Source organism: Molossus molossus, unplaced genomic scaffold (genome assembly GCF_014108415.1).
Source record: "Molossus molossus isolate mMolMol1 unplaced genomic scaffold, mMolMol1.p scaffold_m16_p_11, whole genome shotgun sequence".
In the NCBI taxonomy this organism is placed as follows: domain Eukaryota; kingdom Metazoa; phylum Chordata; class Mammalia; order Chiroptera; family Molossidae; genus Molossus; species Molossus molossus.
Window position 1 is genome coordinate 50,081,760 of NW_023425346.1, and position 23,672 is coordinate 50,105,431.

Below are 23,672 nucleotides of genomic sequence, written 5' to 3' on the forward strand. Positions count from 1 at the left end.
CACATGGATTACGTACTGACAAAAGTGCATAACCTGGATCTAATCATGAGAAAGCATTAGACAATCATAAATTGAGTGTCACTTGATAAATAATCAACCTGTATTCTTTAAAAATGGCAAGGTCATGAAAGACAAGAAGGCTGAGAAACTTTGTAGAGAGGACACAAGTAAATGTAGCACACTGCCTTGGGTTGTGCTTGGACAGGGAAATATAACTCTAAAGACTTTTTTTTGGAAAATCAGTGGCATTTCAGTATGGACTGTAGCTTGGATAATAGTGTCATAATGTTAAATTGTCTGATATTGGTTATAAGAGAATGTCCTTATTCCTTGGAAATACATCCAGAACTATTTAGGGGTTCAGGAACATGATTTTTGCAATTTATTCTCAAATAATTTTTTGGGGGGGGTGGATTGTGTGTGTGTGTGTGTGTTAGGAAGAGAGAAGAAACATATGGGCAGAGTATGTAGGAGTTTCTTGCAACTTTTCTGTGAGCTTGAAATTATATTAAAATTATTTTTTTAGGTTTGTGAAACTGCATTAAATCATAAGTTTCACAAGAATAGTTCCTCTCTTGTCTCCCAGTGTTTGCTCCTATTATTCCCACTGTACAGAACATTCTTCCCTCCTAAAACTTCCCTTCCTCTAGTTAGCTCCTAACTTTCCAGTCTCATCCAAAGTATCTCTTCTTCCAGGAAGCCTTCCCTAATTCCCATACTGACTTAGAGGCTTTTCTTTTAATATAAGTTCGGTGTTTTATTTGCTACAAGGCTACTGAAAAAAGAGAAAAAAAACCAAACCCTGTTATTTTTATTATATAACATTCACAGAGAAATGGTTTCTCTCTCCTCTCTCACCCACAAAGACATATATATTATTTCACTATTTTCTTTCTTTTTTTGGTTAATCCTCCCCCAAGGATATTTTTCCATTGGTTTCCAGAGAGAGTGGAAGAGAAGGAGGGAGGGAGAGAGAGAGAGAGAAAAACATCACTGTGAGAGAGACATATCGATTGGTTATCTCCCGAACAACTCCAACCGGGCCTAAACTAAAAATCTTTTATGTTTATTGTTTTCAGAAACATATTATGTAATTCACTGAAATTATGTAATTTTTTTTTATCCTCACCAGAAGACATTTTTGCATTTATCTTCAGGTAGAGCAGGAGAGAGAGAGAGAGAATCATTGATGTGAGAGAGAAACATCGAGTGGTTGCCACCCACAGGACCCCAACTGGGGCTGGGGACAAACTGCAACTGAAGTATGTGCCCTTAGCAGGAACCGAACCTGGGTCTCTCTGGTCCGTGGGCCAGCGCTCTAACTGCTAAGCCAGGTGCAACCCAGGTACGCACCCCTAACTGGGAATCAAACCTGAGACTCTTCTGTCTGTGGGCTGACGTTCTAACTGCTGAGCCAAACTGGCCATGGCTCTTTTTTATTATTATTATTAATCCTCCCCCAGGATTAATAATAATGCTTCCCAACCAGTAATCAAACTCAAAACCTGGGTATGTGCCCTGACCAGGAATAGAACCCAAGACTTTTTGGTATAGGGGACAACTGAGCCACAACAGCCAAGGCTGTTTCACTATTTTCTGAATATGACTAATATTTTACCAGATTTGAGTAATGTTCAAAAATTACATCATTACACCCTGGCCAGTTTGGCTCAGTGGTTAGAGTGTCTGCCCATGGACCAGAGAGACCTGGGTTAAGTTCCTACTAAGGGGACATACTTCAGTTACAGTTTGTCCCCAGCCCCAGTTAAGGTCCTGTGGGTGGCACCACTCGATGTTTCTCTCTCACATCAATGTTTCTCTCTCTCTCTCTCTCTCTCTCTCTCCTGCTCTATCTGAAGATAAATGCAAAAATGTCCTCTGGTGAGGATAAAAAAAATTACATTATTACAGTGAATTACATAATATGCTTCTGAAAGCAATAAACATAAAAGATTTTCAGTACTTGTTAACCTAAAATCAAGTGAAATGTGACCTTGTTCCATATTTCAGCACCTAAGGAACATGTCCAACAGAGTTCTCAAGTGAGCAGCCAGCCTCAGGGCCTGCTCATAATACTCCAGGGTTTTATTCGTTTTTCCTTGCAATTTGTACATGAACCCAATAATGCCCAAGCTTTCTAAGTCTAATTCATTTCTCCAGTGTTTCTTTAAAGCCGATTTCTCCAAAGAAATTATACTTTTCTCCTTGACAAATGATGCCTCTTCCATTTTTATTGCTTTTAAATAATGGATAATTGTATCATGGTCAGATTTGTTTTTGAAATTCCTGAAATCAACCATCATAGAAATACATCTCTTGTAGTTTTTCTCCTTCAAGTGATTTTATGGGTAATACTTTTCGATAAGTGTCTTCAGCCTTTCTGTAGCTGCCTGCTTCTATGTACATTATCTGTCAGGAGTATAAGAAGCAATATCAAGTGTGGGCGTTTATTCCAGAGCAAATTCAAAATGAGATATGATTAATCTTGTCATTCTGTTGGCATTTGCTCTGTCCTGTCCTCTAGACCAGCAGTTTGTAGCTTTCTGTATCTGAGAAACTTGTGTTCCGCAGCAAAGCCCTATCTGGTGGATGCAGGAAGGCAGAGGAGGGTGATGTCCGCAAGGTCATTGTTCAAGAGCTAAAGAGCTTTATCCAGAGAATCTTTTCTTTGGTAAAACTTGGCCACATATTAAAAGACAGATCTGCTAGGACTTGTGGTTCAGTGCTTCTTCAATGTACTTTTCTCCTCCAGCTTCTTGTCCTACATCCTGAAGTTTCGGGGTGACGAGAGCCTTGCTATATGCATCTTCTGGATTTAGCCTGATGGCCTTTTGTAGGGGGTGCAGAGAAAGTCACAGTAATCTGTGATGCTTTGTTAAAGCCCTCCAGACCATAGGTGGTGACAGCATACCCAGTGCTGAACTCAGGGTTTTCAGTGTCCACTTCCAGAGCCCTGGCTTGTTCATAATTCTTTCCTCAGTACTCCAGCAAGGCCCATTATTCTTCATAGTCCACACCACAACACTCCAGTCTATAGTAGGAGGGACTGACAAACTTCCTCCACCTTCTCCAGGCAAATATGGGCTTCTGCCAGCCTGCCCAGGCAGTAATACAGCCAGGCATAGTTGCCCCAGGTGACCAGCCTTCTCATGTCTGATTGGTTGGCATGTTCTCCTTAGATTAAGTTTTCAGCTTCTTTCAAGCTTCCAGGCTTCCTCATGCTGCCCTTTCAGGTGTTTCACATAGGCCAGTAGGTTCTGTGTTCCCATATTGCCTTTGGTGTCTAGGATCTCAATCTCATCAAACACCCAGTTTTCTAATTCAGGCATTTCAGTGCCATCAATTAGCAAAATGTAAAGTGACATCTCCACTGCTCCAGCCAGTCTTTGACCTGGTCTTCATCAGCATGCTCGCTCACGGTTGCTATGAATTCGGCAGCAGTTCTGCAGGGTTTCGTTTAGGTGGGCGGGCTCCTGGGAGATCTGGCCATTTGCCCTCAGAGCTCCACTTTCCTCAGCCCAGCTTGCACACTTGTCTTCCCATGGCCTCCACACAGCTTCTCTCTCTGGAGTAATGTTGTCTGTATCAGTCACTTGGTTACAACACTCCAGTAGTTTTCCCATTATTCCTGGAATAAAATTCAAAAGTTTTAGCATGGTCCCTACGAGCTCTTGCACAATCTGGCCCATGGCCATCTTTTGAGTCTCATGTTCCGGTCTAGCCACAGTCCGCCACCTAGTTCCTCAAACATACTATCTACCTTCCCGGCTTTGAGGGTAAGATTCGGGGAGAGATAGGCAGAGGTTCACAGAGCTGCCTAAGTTACTGACCATGCTCTAGGTCTAGTTCCTAACTTAACAGAGCGTGCCAACAATCCTCCTTTTGCTTGAGCAAACCTGTGTGGATCTCTGCCCCTTGCAGAGCCAGACTGAAACCATCAAAAAGTACCAGAAGATCTATTTTGTTCATCAGCTTATTTTCATTATATTCACATTGACAAACCTCAGAGGGAAGGGGAGGGGGGGAGAGATAAACTAAAGAACTTATATGCATATATGCATAACCAATGCACACAGACAATAGTGCAGTGAAGTGTGGGAGGGCTGGAGTGGGGAGGAGGGGGTCAACAAGGTAAAAGGAAGGATATCTGTAATTTAAAATAATTAATTGTATTTTAAGTTCCGAAAGACATCAAGGTATCTCACTCACCACCCAGCCCCAGTACCTTTCTGATGTAATAATAGTGCAATGCACGAGGGAAGAACACTGTATTTATGGTCCACCTCTTTTTTTTTTAAACAACTTTTGACTTGCCAGCCTCATGACCAGGTAGATCCTGTGTCATACGTCAGCTGCCTGTTTTTGGTACATAGCCAGGGCCAAGACCTAAAGGGACAGTCAGTGCAGCAGCCACATTTTCCAAACCAAAAATGGAGACCCCAGGTGTAATATGACAAGGGAATCCTCCTGGTGTGCAAATCAGTCGCAGGAAAAGTCTTGGCAGAGGTTTAAAGAAACAACAAGGAATCAAACAAATCCCACTGACTGAAAACAAATTCAGTAAAACTAAGACTTTCCTGAAATTTTTAGGACTTAAAGATATGATCACAGGAATCCCTGGGAGGCAGGGGGCCTAAGGCAAGCATACACTCTGCATTTGGTTTCTGGCATTGCACTCCAGTCAGATCTGGCAAGATGCTACTTACTCTGAGGAGATCTTGAGATCTTATATACTATGGAAAACATCCTCAGGGTTTTTAGTTTTAACTTTACATTAGTGGTACTTGCCTTTAGGGCCTACAATTAACTTTGCAACCTGAGCTTTAAAAGGATCAGTATTTCCTAAAAAAATAATAAGTACTTTTAAAGCCCCCCCCCCCCCGGAAAAAAAGGATCTGTATTTCTCTGTTCCATGGGGCATTTGGTAATATTTGGAGACCTTTTTGGTTGTTAGGGACATGTTTCTACTGTCATCTAGAGGGTAGACACCAGGGTTGCTGCTAAACATCCTATAATGAACAGGACAACTTCCCATTACAAGGAATTATCTGCCATCCAATTTCACCAGTTCAAGGTCAAGAAACTCTGATATAGCGCAATCAAATGGTTGGTGACAACAAAATCTTTACATTGGATTTCAGACCTTTAGATCAAGATGAGAATCATAAGATCCTATTAAAAAACACATCTGCTAATTTTTTTTCATTTTTTATTTTTGTTAAAGATGTTTCTCCTTTTTCCCCACTGACACCCTTCTCCCCCTCCCTCCCCACCCTGTCCCCAGCTTTGTTGTCCATGTCCATTGGTTATGCACACATGCATATAGGTTTTGTGGTTCATTTCCACCCCCACCCCCCACCCTTTTCTGGGGATTGTCAGTCTGTATTCTACTTCCACGTCTCTGGGTCTACCCTGTTCTTCAGACTGTAATGTTCATTATATTTCACAAATAAGTGAGATCATGTGGTATTTGTCTTTCTCTGCTTGGCTTCTTTTGCTTAGGATAATACTCTCCAGGTCCCTCCATGTCGTCTGAAAGGATAAGAGATCTTTCTTTCTTACAGTTGCATAGTACTCCATGGTGTATATGTACCACTGCTTTTTTATCCATTCGTTACTGATGGACATTTGGGCTGTTTCCAGATCTTAGCTATTGTAAATAGTGCTGCTACAAACATGGGGGTACATATATGATTGGTGTTTCAGGCTTCTTAGGGTATATTCCTAGAAGTGGGATCACTGGGTCAAATGGAAGTTCAATTTTTAATTTTTTGAGGTAACACCATATTGTTTTCCATAGTGGCTGCACCAGTCTGCATTCCCACCAGCAGTGTACTAGAGTCCCCTTTTCTCCACACCCTCGCCAACACTTGTTGTTTGATGATTTGTTGATGGCGGCCATTCAGACAGGTGTGAAGTGATACCTCATTGTTGTTTTAATTTGCATCTCTCTGATGATTAGTGATGTTAAGCATTTCTTCATATGCCTCTTAGCCATTTGTATATCCTGTTTAGAGAGGTATCTATTTAGCTCCTCTGCTCATTTTTAAATAGGATTCTTTGTCTTCCTTTTGTTTAGTTGTATGAGCACTTCATATATCTTGGAAATTAACCACTTATCTGATGTATCATTGGTAATTATGCTCTCCCATACAATGGGTTGCCTTTCCATTTGGTGGCTGTTTCTTTTGCTGTGCAGACGCTTTTGAGTTTGATATAGTCCCATGTGTTCATTTTTTCCTTTATTTCTGTTGCCTTAGGTGATGTATCAGTAAAAATTCTGCTGTGTATGATGTCTGAAATTTTGTTGCCTACATTTTCTTCTAGGATTTTTAGGGATTCATGAGTCACATTTAAGTCTTTTATCCATTTTGAGTTTATTCTTGTGCACAGTGTAAGTTGATGGTCTAGTTTCATTTTTATTTTGCATGTAGCTGTCCAATTTTCCCAACACCATTTATTAAAGAGGCTGTCTTTACTCCATTGTATGCTCTTGCCATATTTGTCAAATATTAATTGAGCATAATGTTTGGGGTCAATTTCTGGGTTCTTTGTTCTATTTCACTGATCTACGTGCCTGTTCTTGTGCCAGTACCAGGCTGTTTAGATTACAGTAGCTTTGTAGTATAACCTGACATCCGGTATTGTGATCCTGCCTACTTTGTCCTTCTTTTTCAAGATTGCTGTGGCTATTCAGGGTCTTTTTTGGTTCCATATAAAACAATTTGAAGTATTTGTTCTAGTTTTGTGAAATATGTCATTGGTATTTTGATGGGGATTGCATTGAATCTATAGATTGCTTTGGGTAATATGGACATTTTAATTATGTTAATTCTTGCAATCCATGAACAAGGTATGTGCTTCCACTTTTTATATCTTTCTCTATTTCTTTTTTCAATGACCTGTAGTTTTCTGCGAATAGGTCCTTTATTTCTTTGGTTAAGTTTATTCCTAGGTATCTTAATTTTTTTGCTGCAATGGTAAATAGGATTGTTTTTTTTTTTAGTTTCTTTTTCTGTGAGTTCATCATTGGTGTATAAGAATGCCATAGATTTCTTGACGTTAATTTTGTATCCTGCTACTTTGCCAAATTCATTTATTAAGTCTAGTAAATTTTTGATGGAGTCTTTGGGGTTTTCTACATATAGTATCATGTCATCTGTGAATAGTGACAGTTTCACTTCCTCCTTTCCCATTTGGATCCCTTTTATTTTTTCTTTCTGTCTGATTTCTGTGGCTAAGACTTTCAGTACTATGTTAAATAGGAGTGGAGATAGTGGGCATCCTTGTCTTGTTTCTGTTCTTAAGGGAAATGCTTTTAATTTTTGCCCATTGAATATGATGTTGGCTGTAGGTCTTTCATATATGGCCTTTATGATGTCAAGATACGATCTCTCTATTCCCACATTGCTGAGCATTTTTATCAGAAATGGTGCTGGATTTTGTCAAATGTTTTTTCAGTATCTATTGATATGATCATATAATTTTTATCTTTTGTTTATGTGGTGTATGACATTTATTGATTTGCGAATATTGTACCAGCCTTGCATCCCTGGGATGAATCCCAGTAGGTCATGGTGAATAATTTTTTTGATGTATTGATGGATCCGACTTGCTAGTATTTTGTTCAGGATTTTGGCATCTATTTTCATCAGGGACATTGGCTGGTAGTTTTCTTTCTTTGTAGTGTCTTTTTCTGGTTTTGGGATTAGAATTATGCTGGCCTCATAAAATGAGTTTGGAAGTCTTCCTTCTTCTTGAATTTTTTGGAATAGTTGGAGGAGAATGGATATTAGTTCTTCTTTGAATACTCGGTAAAACTCCACCATGAATCCGTCTGGGCCTGGGCTTTTGTTTGCTGGGAGAGTCTTGATTACCTCTTCAATTTCCTTAGTTGTTATTGGGCTGTTCAAGTTTTCTCTCTCCCTGATTCAGTTTTGGGAGACTATGTGTTTCTAGAAATTTGTCCATTTTGCTTAGATTGTTGAATTTGTTGCCGTATAATTGTTCATAATATTTGTTAACAATCCTTTGTATTTCTGTGGTGCCAGTTATTATTTCTCCTCTTTCATTTCTGATTTTGTGTATGTCTTCTAATTTCATTTTCCTAATAACAATCCAGTGGACATAGGACTATAATTCCATAGATCAGAGTCCAGTACAGAGAAAATACATTAAAATGAGGCATGCCAAGAAGAATTTCAAAATAGAGAAGATGCATGTCGATTCCAACGCTTCAGCAACATTTAAGTAAATGCAAACTAAACGAGAAGAATACTTCTTTCCTCTCTTCTCTCTGGTTGGCCAACTGCTATTTTTTTCTCAAGCCACAGATCAAAAGTTTTGTCCTTTGTGGTAAAATCTCCTCCACCTCTCCCAGAGGTCTTTGTTTTCATAATCCCATCCCACCAAATACTAACCTTCATTAGGATATTTGCCACATTGTATACATTCTTTGTTTACATTCATATCTCCCCCAATAAACTTTGTACTTCTGCCTGGCCGATGTGGCTCAGTGGTTGAGCATTGACCCATGCACCAAGAGGTAGCTGGTTTGATTTACAGTCTGGGCACATGCCCAGGTTGTGGACCAATCCCCAGTGGGGGTATGCAGGAGGCAGCCAATTGATATTCTCTCTTATCCATGTTTCTATTTCTTCTCCCTCTCCTTTCCTCTCTCTCTAAAATCAATAAAGAAAAAAATTTAAAAATGTTGTACTCTTCAAATTCTTTTTTAAATAAACTTTTAAATTATAGAATAGATTTACATAAAAATTACAAAGATAGTACAGGGAGCTCCTACATACCCCACACACATGTTAGCATATTATTAACAACTTACATTAGTATAGTGCATGTATAACAATTAGTCATTATTGACATATTGTTATGAACCAAAGTCCATACTTTATTCACATTTCCTTAGTTTTACCTAATGTTCTTTTTCTATTCCTGGATCCCATCCAGAATACCACATTATATGTAGTCATCATGTCTCCTTAGTCTCTTCTTGGTTGTCAGTTTCTCAGACATTGTTTTTGTGTTTGGTGACCTTGACTGGTCAGGTGTTTTGTATAATGTCCCGCAAGATGGATTTGTCTGATGTTTCTCATGATTAGACTGGGGTTTTGGGTCTTAGGATCAAGACTGCAGAGATGTTCACATGATCAAGAGAACATACCATCAACATGATCTATCACCTTGATGTTAATAATCTTGATCACCTGGCTGAAGTACTGTTTGTCTGGGTTCTCCATAATAGTCATTCCTTTTCCCCCTTCTTTGTTCAGTAGTCTTCATAAAGAAGTCATTATACACAGGCCACACTTAAGGAGTAGGTAGTTTTATACCCCACCTTCTGAGGTTGAAGTGAGGGGCCACTTCCACACAGGTAGATTTAACTATTCACCCTATTTATTTACTTATTCAATAACTTATTTATATCAATATGGAATAATGAATATTTACTTTATAGTTTTGGGTTATAATTCAACAGTACTTAATTTATTGCTTAAGTGGTTCTAGCTTTGGTCATTAGGAGCTCTTTCAGTCGGCTCCTAGGTCCCTTTGGCATATACCCATTGTTGTGGGTTTTTTTGTTTTTGTCTTTGTCTCCCTAACTTTCTGGCATTACAAGATGTTCCAGGTGCATCTGGAATATTCCTACTACAAGGTGTAGCCATTCCTCTCCTTGGTGGCCCTAACTCCAGTATTTCTCTCACCAGCACCGTGATACTACCAAAAGCTATGATTAATCTTTTAACATATTAGCATCCACTTCCCATTAGACATCTTAGTTCAATGCAATTTACAAATTGGAACTGCCTTGGGAAGAAAAGTAGCAAAGAATTTGGGGCTTTTCTCAATGTTTTCCCTTTTTTCTTGAATCTTGCTTTCAGCTGCTAGATGTCTTACTGCTTTCCAATGCCTTTAAACAGTTGTTTAATATTTTAATTATTTTTGTATAGTGTGACTATTCTCTGATACTACACCAAAACTCAAAAAGTTGTAGTTTCTTCAAGGTTCATTACAATATGGAATCTAAAACCATATCAGTAAACTTTTCACCTTCATTTATATTGAAATCCATTGGTCTATCGCTTTGAATAGATTTTGTAATATTATTCACTGGTCACTTGGAAAATATTAGTTCACTGTTCTGTAGATTTTCTAAAAGGTGATATACTTTATTATAGAATTTTAAAATTACATTGGCTAATATCACCACCAAACTCATCCAAAGAAACTCTTTACTATTGTTAAGCTATCAAGCTCCCAGTCACAGACACAAGTTTTCCAAAATTCTAATTTTTCAAATAAAAGTATAATATATTCTGCCTAATGATTGCAGGGCACCTTACTATTACAGGAACTTCTTTAGTAACAAATACATCACAAAAAGAATAACTCACTATATTTGAATACATTGCAAGACAACATTTGGATGATATATTACAAACAGTTTAAATAAAAATGTATCAATACTTCAGAATTTGTATATTCTATCAACATAAAGATAACAACTTTATAAAAAGTAATATTTAAGTCTAGAAATATCTCAACTTGAAAGGCAAATTAGGTTAAAAAAGTTTTTTAAATTGGGATAAAAATAAAAATACAACCTACCATTAACAATGTTTGGGAGGCTGATTAGCAGATGTGCGTTGTTTTGCTCCCATCTGACTTCACTGACCATGGGAATTGTGGGTAAGTTGACAGAACACTTTTTGACTAATAACTCCAAACTTCATTCTTCTTTCTTTAAATATGTTGTGTGTGTGTGTGTGTTTATTTATTTATTTATTTTTAAATCTTTATTGTTGAATGTAGAATGTATTACAGATGTTCCACATTTTTCCCCCATTGACCCCTCCTTCCCACTCCCGCCTCCCTCCCGCCTTTTCCCACACTATTGTCTGTGTCCATTGGTTATGCATATAAGTTCTTTGGTTTATTTCTTCCCACCCCCCCAACCCCTTTCCCTTTGAGGTTTGCCAGTCTAGCAATGAATTTGTACTTCTTAATCTCTTCACCTTTTTCACCCATTTCCCCAACCCCCCTCCCAACTGGCAACCAACAAAATGTTCTCTGTATCTATGAAAATGTTTCTGTTCTACCTGTTCATTTTGTTTGTAGATTCCATTGTTGATAGATATGTATTGATTGCCATTTTGTTTGTTCATATATTTTATCTCTTTCTTCAAAAAGACCCTTCATCATTTCATATAATAATGGTTTGGTGGTGATGAACTCCTTTAACTTTTTGTTGTCTGGGAAAGTCTTAATATGACCATCGATTCTAAATGACAGCTTTGCAGGATAGAGTAATCTTGGTTGTAGGTTCTTGCTTTTCATCACTCTGAATATTTCTTGCCACTCCCTTCTGGCCTGCAAAGTTTCTTTTGAGAAATCAGCTGACAGCCTTATGGGAACTCCCTTGTAGGTAACTAGCTGCCTTTCTCTTGCTGCTTTTAAGATTCTCTCTTTGTCTTGAACCTTTGGCATTTTGATGATGATGTGTCTTGGTGTGAGCCTCTTGGGGTTCATTTTGTTTGGGACTCTCTGTGCTTCCTGGACTTGTATGTCTGTTTCCTTCACCAAGTTAGGAAAGTTTTCTGCCATTATTGTTTCAAACAGGTTTTCGATTTCTTGTTCTTGCTCTTCTCCTTCTGGCACCCCCAAGGTGCGAACGTTGGCACGCTTGAAGTTGTCCCAGAGGCTCCTTTCACTATCCTCATTTTTTTGGATTCTTTTTTCTTTTTACTGTTCTGATTGGGCATTTTTTGCTTCCTTATATTCCAAATCAATGGTTTGCTTCTTGGATTTACGTACTCTACTATTGAATTGGTGTAAATTATTCTTTATTTCAGTTAATGCCTCCTTCATTTCTGACTGTGCATCCATCATTTCTGACTGGTCCTTTTTTATACTCTTGAGGCCCTCACTAAGTTCATTGAGCATCCTTATAAGCAGTATTTTGAACTCAGTGTCTGTTAGGTTGCTTATCTCCATTTCGCTTAATTCTTTTCTTAGGGTTTTGTTCTGTTCTTTCATTTGGGACCTGTTTCTTTGTATCCTCATTTTGGCTGCCTCCCTGTGTTTGTTTCTGTGTATTACTTAACGAGAGGTATGAGGCTAGCTGAGACCAGATGCTGCTCGTTTGAAAGAATTTAGGAAAAACCTGAAGCAGGATCCAAGACAGGCAAATCCTATGGTTAAGCAAGTGGCAACAGCTTAGATGGGCCTGAAAGGTGGGTGGGGCAGCGCCTCAGGTAGTCACCAGGGCGGGGCAACCAGTGTGAGCCAGGTTGCTGGAGTCCCAGATATGGCGGCTGTCTGCCGCCCCAGGGAAGGGCTCACCAGAAGAACAAAGGCCTCTGACAGCACGTTTGTCCCGGAGAAAGTCCCCTCTCCAGCCCTCACTCCAGTGCCAAACAGCTCAGTTCTTCCCTGTATGTCTCTGGCGCCCCTCGAGCTGCCTCCCCTCCAAGCTTAGAGGGTGCGAGTCCGATAAGTCCGTGCGCGGGCCCTTTAAGGAGCTGCCTGGGGCTCCAGCCGCGTCAGCTTCCCTGAACCTCAGTTCCCGCTGGTTTTTCCAGCCAGAAGTTATGGGGACTTCTCTTCCTGGCACTGGAACCCTGAGCGGGGCACTTGGTATGGGACAGGGACCCCTCAGTCCTCAGGAAGGACCTTCCCAGCTGAGGTGTCCTCCTGATTTGTATCCACCACACGTGGGTGTGGGACCAGGCCGTCCACCTCCGCCCCTCCTACCAGTCTGGATGTGGCTGCTGCTTTAATTCTGTAGTTGTAGGACTTCCATTCAGCTTGATTTCAGGCAGTTTTGAATGATGGTTGTTCTGTAGTTTAGTTGTAACTTTGATGTGGCTGTGGGAGGATGCGATACCGCTTTTACGTACGCTGCCATCTTGACCAGAAGTCCTAAATATGTTTTTATTAATTTTTTTATTTTGAGAGAGAGAGAGGAAGAGAGATAGAAACATCTTTCAGCTGCCTCCTGCACACCCCCTACTGGGGATCGAGCCCACAACCCAAGCATGTGCCCTGGCCAGGAATCAAACTGGGACCTCTCAGTCCATGGGAGGACCCTCAATCCACTGAGCCACACCAGTTGGGCCAAACTTCATTCTTTAAAACTGATTTAATGCTAATGTGACTTTTTTGTTGTTGTTGTTCACCCTCACCAGAGGACATTTTTCCATTGATTTTTAGAGATAGTGGAAGAGAGGAAGAGAGGAAGGGAGAAAGAGAAATATCGATGTGAGAGAGACCCATCCATTGGTTGCCTGCTACACGACCCCAACAGGGCCTGAAGTTGAACCTGAAACCCAGGTATGTGCCCTTGACTGGAATGAATCCGAAACCCTTCAGAATGAGGGCTGATGCTCTCACTGCTGAGCCAAACTAGCCAGGGCTTATGTGACTCTTGATAATCAAAATCCTTGCTGTTTTTCAAATTGGAAAATCAGAGCCCTGGCCAGGTGACTCCATTTTTTGGAGAGTCCTCCTGTATACCAAAAGAATGTGGGTTTGATTCCTGGTCAGGACACATACCTAGGTTTCGGCTTCAATCCCAGTCGGGGCAGAAACAGGAAGCAACCGATGATCGATGTTTCTCCCTCACATTGATGTTTCTAAAATCCTCTCTCTAAAATCAATTTTTAAAGAATATATCCTCAGATGAGGATTTTTTAAAAAGAATAAAACTGAAGGTGCTAGAAGAGAGACCTGCAAATTATTTTCTTCCAGCACAGCCCCATCCAGTATGCGGATAAAGATAAGGGTGTTTTCCGCACATACCTGAATGCTTTGCCACTCCTGCTTCAGAGTGGGCTGGTTTTCATCTGGGCTCCTGTCTTCACTAACTAGTCATGGAAAAGCATCTCTCTATTGTCCCTTCTGGCTTGTATGGTTATTTCAAACAATAATTAGATACTTGCCTCCATTATAACAGAAAAGAAAAGTATGAGAACTAGAACCTTACAAATTAAACTTTAAAACACAACTTTATTTGCCTTTTATAAAAGCACTTATTTGTAAATGGACTCTAATTTAACTGCCATGTCACTTCAGTTACTAAACATTTAAGATTAGCTTATTATAAACATTAGACATTTTTACCTTCATAAAATTTTAAGACATCATTTTTCAGAGTAACATGAATTATATGTACTTATGTGCTGTTCTGTTAAGGTGTGTGTGTGTGTGTGTGTGTGTGTGTGTGTGTGTGTAGGAAGAGAGAGAGAGAGAGAGAGAGGGAGAGAGACATGAGATCACGACAGAATGAACTCTACTTGGAAGAATGATTACTGAAGCATTAAGAGTGTCTAGCATCAAATGCTGAGTTTTGGGGCATTTTTGTGGGGTTTTCTCAGCTCTTCTATATTGTTTAAATTATCTACAATGGCCTTGGCCAGTTCAGTTCAATGGTTAGAGCATTGGCCCGCAGACTGAAGAGTCGCAGGTTTGATGCCAGTCAAGAGCACATACCTCAGTTGTGGTTCAGTTCCTGGCCCTAGTCAGGGTTGTGTGGGGTGTGGGAGGCAACTAATTGATATGTCTCTCTCACATCAATGTTTCTCTCTCTCTCTCTCCCTCCCTCCCACTCTGCCTGAAGATAAATAGAAAAATATCCTTGGGTGAGGATTTAAAAAAAATTATCTACAATGAACACGTTATCTTTATGGAAAGAGAAACAAACAATTAAGTTATTATTATTGGCAATAAGACAGTTTCTGGTGTTTGGTTTTTTTTGTTTTTGTTTTTTTTGGTATGTGCCCCTAGCAGGAACTGAACCTGGGACTCTGGTCCACAGGCTGACGCTTCAACCGCTGAGCCAAACCGGCCAGGGCTCTGGTGGTTTTTTTTGTGTTTTGTTTTGATGATCTATCTTATTCTTCATAGCTTAAGAACTGTGGATGAAAAGGGGTTAGTAATTTTACAGAGTGATATGATCATAAATTTTTAACTGGGCAGGTCGTGATGGGTAGTCATGACCAAGAACTATAACTTCTTTAGTAAGAGACTTATCTTTGCCTTAACCAAAACTTGTCCATTGTTTCTGTGCATCTAGATTAACAAAACTTTGAAATGCCCTTTTCAGACCCCTCCTTCTAAAGTGTGACCACCCTCAAGAGAGGACATAATCATAGAAGAAACTGCACACTGCTATTCTCCGGAGCATTTGAGATCTTGCATCCTGGCATATGTCCTCAGTTTGGCTCATATAAACTGTTATAAAAATTATTTACAGGTTTGGATGTTTTTATGTTGACAGAAGATTTAGGGAATTTTCTGAAGTCACAAACAAGCAAGTGACACAGTCAGAACCTAATTTACAGTTGACATTCAGTATTATTTTATACTAGTTTCAGGTGTACAGTATATATTATATATATTATAATAACTATATATGGTGTCAGGTGAGTACTAGACTTATCAGGGGAATCATTTTGTAAATTATATATATATATATATATAAAACCACTATGCTATACATCGGAACTAATATAAAATAATACTGAATGTCAACTATAATTGACAAATAAAAAAGTAAACAATAAAAAATAAAAATTTAAATAATAAGGGAAAATAATAAGGGAAATAATAATAAGGGGAAAAGAGATGGAAGTCAACAACAGAGAGCCAGGCTCTGGCTGGTGTTGCTCAGTTGGTTGAGCGATGTCTTATGCACCGAGAAGTCACCAGTTTGACTCCCAGTCAGGGCATATGCCCGGGTTGTGTGTTTAGTCTCCAGTTGGAGTGCATACAGAAAGCAACTGATCAGTGTTTCTCTCTCTCTCTCTAAAATCAGTAAAACATATTTTTTAAAAAATAGAGAGTCAGCTTTACCCTACTTTCTTGTCATAGAACAATCTATTTGGCAATCAACATAGACTGAAAAATTCCTTCAGATCTTCTCATGTTTTGTCCTCCTTAGGGGCTTCAGAATGTCTTGTTTTTTTATCTAAACACTGATAAGACCCCTACTTACCGAATTTTCAAAAGTAAATATGTGATTTAGAACATTTATGCTCCAACTGAACTCAGGAGTTGTTTTATGTAAACCTTTAGGTAAAGGGGTTGCTACATTATCCGTTAGTCCCTTTCATGACAACAGTATTTCAATGGGTTGACTCTGTTTATGTAAAGTTGCACAACCAAATCCATCACTTTTTTTCCTCCAAATTTCTTATAGCTGATAGAATAAGAGAATAAATTAAATGGCCATAAACCATTTAAGTTTTCTGATTTTTTTAATCATGCAGCTAATAGCATTTCATACCAAGTAAACATTATGTGAAATTCAAATTTCAGTGCCCAGCCCTGACCAGGTAGCTCAGTTGGTTAGAGCACCATCCTGACACAACAAGGTTGCAGTTCGATGCTCAGTCAGGGAACATATAAGAATCAACCATGAATGCATTAATAAGTGGAACAACAGCCCTGGCTGGTTTGGCTCAGCGGTTAGAGCGTCAGCCTGTGGTACAGAGAGACCCGGGTTCAGTTCCCGCTAAGGGCACGTACCTTGGTTGCAGTTTGTCCCCGGCCCTGGTTGGGTTGTGCGGGTGGCAGCCACTCGATGTGTCCCTTTCACATCGATGTTTCTCTCTCTCTCTCTCTCTCTCTCTCTCTCTCTCTCTCTCTCTCTGTTCCTCTCTCTCCCCCCAATCTACCTGAACAAAAAATGGAAAAATGTCCTCGGGTGAGGATAAAAAAAAAAAAGTAGACAACAAATTGATGTTCCTCTCCCTCTCTCTCTTTTTCTCAAATCAATAAATACAATTTTAAAATAAAAATAAATTTCAGGCCCTGGCCAGTTTGGCTCAGCAGTTAGAGCATTGACCCACTGACCCGGGGAGTCCCGGATTCGATTTCTACTAAGGGCACGTACCTCGGTTGCCCTTTGTCCCTGGCCCCGGCTGGGGTTGTGCATGTGGCAACCAATCAATGTGTCTCTCTCATGTTGATGTTTCTCTCTCTTTCTTCCTCTCTCCCTCCCTCCCACTCTATCTGAAGATAAATGCAAAAATATCCTCAGGTGAGGATTAAATAGATAATAAATTTCAGTGCTCAAAAATAAAATTTTATCAGAACATGGCTATACTAATTCATTGAGGTACTGACAGAGACCAGATAGTCCACACAGCCTAAAATAATTACTATCTGCCCACTTACAGGAAGAGTTTGCCAGCTCTGTCCTAGAGGTGAAGTGAAATGCATGCGGACATGGCAGTCAGCTCAGGCGGGCTGGACTAAGCGCCGTGTGAGGGACGCCCACTCACTGCTGCGTGCTGGAAGACGTCAAAGGAGAGCAGTGTGACCGAAGAAGGCATCACGAAAGAAGCAGCTTTCAAACTGGTCCTTGAAGGATAGCAAGGGTTTCAGTAAGTGACAATTCAGAAAAGAAGACTGTTAACAAAGGCAATAACTGTACAGAGAAAGGAGAAGGAAAAGTATAAGCTGGAAATGGCTCTGGGGATAAGACACCCCAACTTTACCATAAAAAGGAATTATTGGGAGCAAAAAATATGAATACCCCAGTATTCATATTTGTCCCTTTATTATCGCATGCTACAAATCCTTAATAACCACAAACATCAGATGTTAAATATAGTAGCACTTAATTCTTAACATTCTCATCTGGCATTTGGTGCATTGCAAAAACTATTAGAGCAAGTGTGTTAAGAAATTGTGTAGTCTTAGATACCCAGGCTGGTTTTGCTCAGCAGTTAGAGTGTCGGCCTACGGACCAAAGGGTCTCAGGTTCGATTCTGGTCAAGGGCATGTACCTGGTTTGCAGGTTTGATCTCCAGCCCTGGTTGGGGTCATGTGGGAAGCAACCAGTCAATGTGTCTCTCTCACATTGATGTCTCTCTCTCTCTCTCTCTCTCCCTTCTACTCTCTCAAAAAACAAATCAATGAAAAAAGATTCTCAAGTGAAGATTAAGAAAAAAACAATTATTTATACACAGACACAGACACACACATGTATGTTTAAACATATATATGTGTGTGTGTGTTTTAAAAAAAGAAATTGTATAGTCTGAGAAACAGGAAACACTTCAGTTGAATTTTTCAATAGCCACACTATTGGTGATTTGAATAAAATGGACAAGAACTTGTATGGTTTTGTTCTTGGATTTATCACTCTACCCAAAAATGTCCCAGCGTTTTTTAACTATCTATTTTTTTAAACATTTTTTTAAATTGATTTTAGAGAGAGGAAGGGAGGGGAGAGAGAGATGGAAACATGGATGAGACAGAACATGGATTGGCTGCCTCCTGTATGCCCCCCCTCTGAGGATTTGGTCCACAACCTGGGCATGTGCCCTGACCTGGAGTAGAACAGATGACCTCTTGGTGCATTGGTCGATGCTCAACCACTGAGCCTCACTGGCCGGGTTTTTAACTATATTTTAATATGTCAAATCTACATCCACATGTCTGGTGGCTTAAAAGGCAGTTAACAAAAATGTACCAGTCTCCAGAAATCCTATATGACTGCCAAAGTAGATGAACTATGTCAGTAATCCAAAGGTCCTGTACCCCCTGGATTGATGGTCACTAAGTAGTCAATTTTTTACCCCTCTGCAAAGGTATTTTCTTAGTTAAGAACCTTCTCAGATTATCATCTCTTAGGAAAAAGTGAAGTTCCAACCTTTGGACCCCGAGATGATTAAAGTAACTGTTTGACTTGATAAACCATAGGGGAGGTTAAAAAAGGAAATGTTTAGCTTTTGCTGCTGCCTTTGCACACATTCAAAGTTTAAGGTGTTTCTTGGCAAACTTGACTGGGCAGGCAGCACTGCACAGTGGGGCCTTGCTGATGTTACACAAAGACAGTATTTTCAGCATGCTCCCCCTCTCCCAATAATGAAGCCAATGAACCTACACAGACAACCATCACAATTAAGAGCTACATTGCTTGAGTTCAAATCCCAACTCTTACTCTCCTAGCTGTGTAACTCTGGCAACACAGCCTTGGCTAGTAACCTTCCAGTGCCTCAATCTCGGACTGCAAAATGGGACTAATAATAATGTTTCTCCCATACAGTTTCTGTGAGGATTAGTGTCCAGTAAATATTAGTTATTTTTATTGATGGCTCCAATATGTAAGTCTCTAGTCTAGAACATCAGGTTCCTACTCTTCTCTTCTTGTCAAGGAGTCTTCAGTCTTCCTAGAGTCCATCATATAGTGTAAACTTCCATTCCCGTGCCTCTTCTTTTCTTACCACCATTTATCAGACCCCACAGCAATCCTTCATGACGTATAACAGGAAGTATAATAACCTCAGCCTCAGATAAGTTCTGCCCTTTTGTGTTGTTATTATAAAAAAAATAACCCAAGGATTTTTTTTCCCATTGAGTTTTAGAAAGAGTCGTAGGGAGGGAAAGCGGGAGAGAGGAAGAGAGGGAGAGAAAGAAAGAGAGGAGAGAGAGAAAGAAAGAGAGGAGAGAGAGAAAGAGAGAGAAGAGAGAGAAATATCAATGTGAGAGAGACATGGACTAGTTGCCTCCCACACCCTCCTGGCCACTAGGGCCAGAGATCGAACCTGCAACCCATGTACATGCCCTTGACTGGGAATAGAACATGCAACCCCTCAGTGCACTGGCCCACACTGGCCAGGACAAGGTCTTCCCTTTTAATTTTCAAAAAGGATGAACAGGGTAGAGATCTATGATTAGAGGTATCTATTACTGGATAGTTGAACTAAAGACCACTTGGAATGTATTTATATTCATAGCTGAGCGTGGGGCAATAGATGTCCTTATATCTTCCAAGGGTTCCCCTAAAACCTGTAAACCTTTGTTCACCAAAGATACTCCTCTGGTTCAAGAACTAGGTATGTGACTATTGGAATAAGAATCAATGATAAAGGCCACTAACTTTTAGTATTTAAGAAATCTCATAAAAACAAATCTAAAAGGGCAGGGAGGTAGAGGGGGAGATGTTGTTGAAGAATTATCCATGAAAAAGTAGCTGTTTCAAAGAAGCTTTATTAAAGATGGAAGTTGTGATTTTACTTATAAAAGACCTGATATCGTGTCTAATTTCAAAACCTCTTCAATGAAGATGTCATTTTATTTTCAGACTTATGAAGTGCCAAGACTCATTTGGGTCGATAAATTAATTTGGATGAAAAGAGAAGCATCCAAAAAGCAGTCTCACTCACTTGCTTTGAAAGCTTTCTAGTCCTCAATCGATGTGCTCTCTCATCAGTGTTTCTGTCTCTCTCTTCCTCTCCTTTCCAAGAGGTCGCTGATTCGATTCCCAGTCAGGGTACATGCCAGGTTGTGGGCCAAATCCCCAGTCGGGGGCATGCAGGAGGCGGCCAATTGATGTTCTCTCTCATTGATGTTTCTATCTCTCTCTCCCTCTCCCTTCCTCTCTATCTAAAATCAATAAAGAAAAAAAAAATTAAATAAAGCTTTTTAGTACTACACCAGAGTGCATCATTAATAATTAATTTGTGTCTTTTGGACTGCTGTCAATTCATCACCAAAAATAAAAAGAACACTATTATCCCTTTTCCCATTGAAAAAATACCCTCAGGTCTTTGTGTTCTGAGTTTTGTGCTCCTTCGCTCTAGGAGAGATAACAGTATTTTGAAATGATGTTAAGGCTTCTATGTCTCCAAGGAAAGGAGGGTCACCTTGACTCCCACGGGTTGTTTGGATACCTGTAAAGACTGGGAGAGGAGAGGGACAGGGTTCTAGGAGGAAGAGAAGCCCCCACTAGCTTCCCTGAGTGCCCAGCATGTTGAAGGACGAGCTGGCATCTGGAAGCCTGCGGAGGTCAAGGACATTAGGAACAGCAGGGGGGCCCTCTCCATGACCGAGTCTGCAGAAATTAGAGATAACTCTGTGGTCTACCTGGAGCTGAACAGTAAAGGACCAGGGTGTGTCAGGGGCATCAAGTAGAGGGAGGACTGGATTGACAATGGTGACCACTACAGTTCAAAGACCCAGCCCTCCCCACCCTGCCCAAAAGGCCAAGATTCTTGTGCAAGCCAATGGTAGGTGAGTTATTTACACTGAATAGTTGATTGATCTTGGCAAATAGGAATTCAGAAATAGATTCCATTCAATTTCAAATATCATAACAATGTGACAAGTTGTTATGAAAAATTTCACACCTGTTATAAATTATTTTACACACCCAGAAAGTGGAAATAATAACATTCATCTCAGAGGTTTCTCACATGACCAAACGAAATCTGTGTAAAGTATGAAGTACTCTTGAAATGTTTCTTATACTATTGTAGACATATTAGCATGAACCTTCCTTCTCTTGCTGGAATGTTGACTAACCACTTGCCCCAACATCATGTCTCGCTCCTTTGTACTTAAATACAGTAAAGCTCAGTTCATCACAGTCAGCAGAAGTAGTTCTATGGATCTCAGGAATAGACTGGTATAACAGAGACAGACCTGTACAGGCTCTTCTCTTTTGAGAGTTATCTTCCCTCCCAACACTAACACCTAGTGCTAACATGAGGTCATGGGACAGAAGCTCACATTGATATCCAGGATGCACCCCCAACCAATTAAATCAGACTTCTGGAAGTAGAGCTTGGACATTGCTAATTTTTAAAATCTCCCAGGTAATTCTAATGTGCAGCCAGATGGAGAATACTGACATTGGGATGCTATGGCTTAGACAATACTAATAACTTTATAGACCTGTGCAACAAGATAACCAAAGAAAAGTTTGAAGGAGACTGGATTTCAGTCAATTATTCTAAGATTTCTATTGGCCTTGTTATGAATTTTATTTGTGAAATATGTACCTATAAACGGGTTTTCTAGGTCAAGTCTATTTTTCCAGTCCGGGGAAATTGATTTAACCCTTTTCTGTGCGTGCGCGCGCGCACACACACACGATGATTAATCCTTTATTGGGGTTTTGCTTTTGTTTTACATTTTTCTTATTATCCATTCTAGAAATAACCTCTGAAGCTACAGTGACTTTTAGATTGCTAATGCAAAAATCTAGCCAAACAACATGGCAAGCTTTAGTCTGCCTGAAAGGCACCACTGTGACTCTCATGGAAGAAAGTTAATCAGATAATGTAGATAATAATTAGATGAGTGCTGAAAATATGCAAATGTATGAACCTTCTCAGAATTTTAGTAAATGTTCTGGAATAATTGCACTCATATTTCTCAAAACATCTTTTTGCAGGAGATACTATCTCCACTTACACAAGAGGAAGCAGTTTAAGAAAATTAAGCAATTTCTTCCAAATTCCAAGACCTAGAAAATGGCAGAGCAGAAGTTGGAGACCTTATCTGTCTGACCCTAAGTCTAGACTCTTGACTATGAAGCACCAGGGACATTTGAACCGAAGTCTAGGCTCTTGACTATGTAGCTCGAGGGTCATTCTAGTCTTCTGCACAACATCAAAAGTCTTTTGCTCCCTTAAAAATCTTATCTAACCCAACCCAATTCCTGCCTCAAACAGGAGTCTCAAACTTAGAGACCTCCAGGTAATACAAATAAGTTCATATGGGTCATTTTGAAAAAACTCACATTGTTCTGTGGTATATAACTTAGCTACTGCTCTGCTTCAGCCAATTATTGTCCTGGGAGACGTTAGTCTTGGTATCACCAGCCCCTAATTTTGCAACAGAAACCATAAATCTGGATTTTTGTGCAACACGCATAATTTTAAAATGTTGGCACTAAGTTTACATACTTGTTTTTAAAAGAACACTACATGGGACAACAACAAGCAGGCTAAACGATGTGAGCCACAGTTTGGGGAGAGAAGGGAGAATCATTTAATATCCTATTCTTTTTGATCCTCACCTGAGGATACGCTTTTATTAATTTTCTTTTTTACAGAGAGAGAGACATCAGTGTGAGAAACATCAATCAACCAGGCCACCCACTACCACACACACACACACACACACACACGCACACATGCACGTACACACCCCAGTTGGGAATTGAACCCTCAACACAGGTATGTGCCCCGACCAGGAACAATCCTCCACCCCTTAGTGTATGGGACAATGCTCCAACCAACCAAGCCATGCCAGCCAGAGATTGTTCCATATTCTTAGCTTCTGATTTCTAATAGACATTTGTTACTTTAAGTATAAGTAAATCACTTTTTAGACAGCACAATAAGAGAAGTCTATGGTAGGAAAAAAACAGTCAGCTCATTAATTAATCAAAGTCTTATATATATACCATGGAAATACTTTTTGGTGATATTAAATCAGATTTTATTCCTTGACAACAATGGCAAACATAAAAATGCTGTGTACCAATTACTGAACATGTAAATATAATATGAAATTTATGCATCTCTCCTGTGACAACATATTTACTGGAGTAATTTTAAGCTAAATTAAAATAAACTCAATCGTGTATGGCAAAAGTTCTCTTATCTGAAGCAGGTCAGTGAAGCAGTATCAGGTTTGGAGGTATGACAGGTTTCCCCCAGGAATGACAACTTAAATGAAAAGCCCTCAGGTTGAATTACAGCAAAAGAAAAAAAAATCCTATTTTCTAAAATGTCTTTCTAACTTTGACTCTCAGATCTCTGAACTAGTGATAGGGCTGGAATGTGGATGCAGACGGGAGTAGTAGCACGCAATCTTCTCAATGAAAGTGCTTCTAAGCGCACATTTTTTTA

General features: G+C 39.8%; 1 pseudogene; it reads right to left on the bottom strand.

The window, feature by feature from the left end:
* Window positions 1-2,006: 2,006 nt before the first annotated feature.
* Window positions 2,007-9,266, bottom strand: LOC118624991 (annotated as a pseudogene).
* Window positions 9,267-23,672: the final 14,406 nt, after the last annotated feature.